We start from the raw sequence: 2,500 nt of genomic DNA on the forward strand, positions 1-2,500 counted from the left end.
TACAAAATCTAGAGCTAATACATGCGGCAGGCGCCTGCCTCACGGCGGGCGTGCATTTATCAGTCCAAAAACCGACCGGGCCGGCGTTTCGTCGCGCCCGACACGTCTTGGCGACTCTGGGTAACTCAGCGGATCGCACGGTCTCGCACCGGCGACGGATCATTCAAGTGTCTGCCCTATCAACTTTCGTCGGTAGGGTATCGGCCTACCGAGGTTCTTACGGGTGACGGGGAATCAGGGTTCGATTCCGGAGAGGGAGCCTGAGAAACGGCTACCACATCCAAGGAAGGCAGCAGGCGCGCAAATTACCCATTCCCGACGCGGGGAGGTAGTGACGAAAAATAACAATACAGGACTCTAAACGAGGCCCTGTAATTGGAATGAGCACACTTTAAAACCTTTAACGAGTATCCATTGGAGGGCAAGTCTGGTGCCAGCAGCCGCGGTAATTCCAGCTCCAAAAGTGTATATTTAAGTTGTTGCGGTTAAAAAGCTCGTAGTTGGATCTTGGGCGCAGGCGGCCGGTCCGTCGCAAGGCGTGCACTGGCCGCACCTGGCCCTCACCCCCGGCGCTCCGCCGGTGCCCTTGACTGAGTGTCGGCGGCGGCCGGGACGTTTACTTTGAAAAAATTAGAGTGTTCAAAGCAGGCGGCTCGCCTGAATAATGGTGCATGGAATAATGGAATAGGACCTCGGTTCTATTTTGTTGGTTTTCGGAGCGCGAGGTAATGATTAAGAGGGACGGACGGGGGCATTCGTACTGTGCCGCTAGAGGTGAAATTCTTGGATCGGCGCAAGACGAGCGACTGCGAAAGCATTTGCCAAGAATGTTTTCTTTAATCAAGAGCGAAAGTCAGAGGTTCGAAGACGATCAGATACCGTCCTAGTTCTGACTATAAACGATGCCAACCAGCGATCGGGGGGCGTTAGTTTGACGACCTCCCCGGCAGCTTGCGGGAAACCAAAGTCTTTGGGTTCCGGGGGAAGTATGGTTGCAAAGCTGAAACTTAAAGGAATTGACGGAAGGGCACCACCAGGCGTGGAGCCTGCGGCTTAATTTGACTCAACACGGGGAATCTCACCCGGCCCGGACACAGTGAGGATTGACAGATTGAGAGCTCTTTCTTGATTCTGTGGGTGGTGGTGCATGGCCGTTCTTAGTTGGTGGAGCGATTTGTCTGGTTAATTCCGATAACGAACGAGACTCTGGCTTGCTAACTAGTTACGCGACCCGATCGGTCGGCGTTTAACTTCTTAGAGGGACTAGTGGCGTTTAGCCACACGAGATTGAGCAATAACAGGTCTGTGATGCCCTTAGATGTTCGGGGCCGCACGCGCGCTACACTGACCGGATCAGCGTGTGCTCGCCTTGGCCGAAAGGTCCGGGTAACCCGCTGAACCCCGGTCGTGCTAGGGATAGGGAATTGCAATTGTTTCCCTTGAACGAGGAATGCCCAGTAAGCGCGAGTCATCAGCTCGCGTTGATTACGTCCCTGCCCTTTGTACACACCGCCCGTCGCTACTACCGATTGAATGGTTTAGTGAGGTCCTCCGATTGGACCTGGCGCGGTCGGCAACGGCCGGGCCGGTGTCCGAGAAGACGATCTAACTTGATCATTTAGAGGAAGTAAAAGTCGTAACAAGGTTTCCGTAGGTGAACCTGCGGAAGGATCATTAACGGTCGACGTTGGGCGTCAGCGCACAACGGTCGAGGCGAGGCTCGAGAAACGGCTGCGACCGCACGTGCGTCACTCCAATGTGCGCGCGTGCGCGACCGCCCGAACGGCGAAGGTACCCCGGCCGCTGCCGGGATCCCAACGCCACCGGTCACCTGGTAAATTGCGCGCCGAGTGCCAGCTCCGCGAAGCCGGCTTCATGCGTCGGCGAACCGACTAGGTCGGGTCGACCGCTCGGCGCCAGTAATTTTCGAATGCTACCACATTGTGCGCGGCGCAGTGCAGAACAAATGTCAATCGAGGGCTCTTGGCGGTGGATCACTCGGCTCGCGAGTCGATGAAGGACGCAGCTAGCTGCGTGAATTAATGTGAATTGCAGGACACATTGAGCATCGACGTTCTGAACGCAAATTGCGGCGTCGGGTCAATCCCGGAGCCGCGCCCGCCTCAGGGTCGCGTTTCAAACGCTCCCGCGCGGTTTGTCTCCCCTAAAAAGGAGAAGCCGCGTCGGGCTGGTGCGGTGTCGGCTGGCGGTCCGTACGGGCGCGCTGGTCGTCCCGCTTATGACAGCACGAACTGCCTACTGCGTGCAATTTGGGTTGCGACGCGGCACGGCGACGCAGGCGAGCGAGTCTCGCGAGTCGGCCTCGAAGAGGACTGCGGCTCGCGAGCTCGCCCTGCCAGTCAAGCGCCCGCCGTCTAATGCCCGTCGCAGAACGCCCGCCGCCGCGGTAGGCTGCTCGTCGACGAACGCCTGGAGCTGGGCTCCAATTTTCGGCCTGAGGTCGGACGAGGTTACCCGCTGAATTTAAGCATATTACTAA

At 57.4% G+C, this 2,500-nt stretch overlaps 2 non-coding genes and 1 pseudogene across 2 annotated transcripts in view; all 3 read left to right on the forward strand.

Annotated features, from left to right (window-relative positions):
- The window catches only part of LOC145235384 (small subunit ribosomal RNA), a 1,824-nt gene extending 147 nt beyond the window's left edge, over positions 1 to 1,677 (forward strand). The window contains exon 1 of the ribosomal RNA XR_013861883.1: positions 1 to 1,677. This exon is cut by the window's left edge and continues 147 nt beyond it. This is a non-coding gene — a ribosomal RNA (small subunit ribosomal RNA).
- Positions 1,678 to 1,978: 301 nt separating this feature from the next.
- Positions 1,979 to 2,132, forward strand: LOC145235014 (5.8S ribosomal RNA). The gene has a single exon (XR_013861526.1). It is a non-coding gene; the product is annotated as a 5.8S ribosomal RNA (ribosomal RNA).
- A 319-nt stretch (positions 2,133 to 2,451) lies between these two features.
- The window catches only part of LOC145234952 (large subunit ribosomal RNA), a 7,436-nt pseudogene continuing 7,387 nt past the window's right edge, over positions 2,452 to 2,500 (forward strand).

Source organism: Phallusia mammillata, chromosome 6, assembly GCF_965637545.1.
Source record: "Phallusia mammillata chromosome 6, kaPhaMamm4.hap1.1, whole genome shotgun sequence".
In the NCBI taxonomy this organism is placed as follows: domain Eukaryota; kingdom Metazoa; phylum Chordata; class Ascidiacea; order Phlebobranchia; family Ascidiidae; genus Phallusia; species Phallusia mammillata.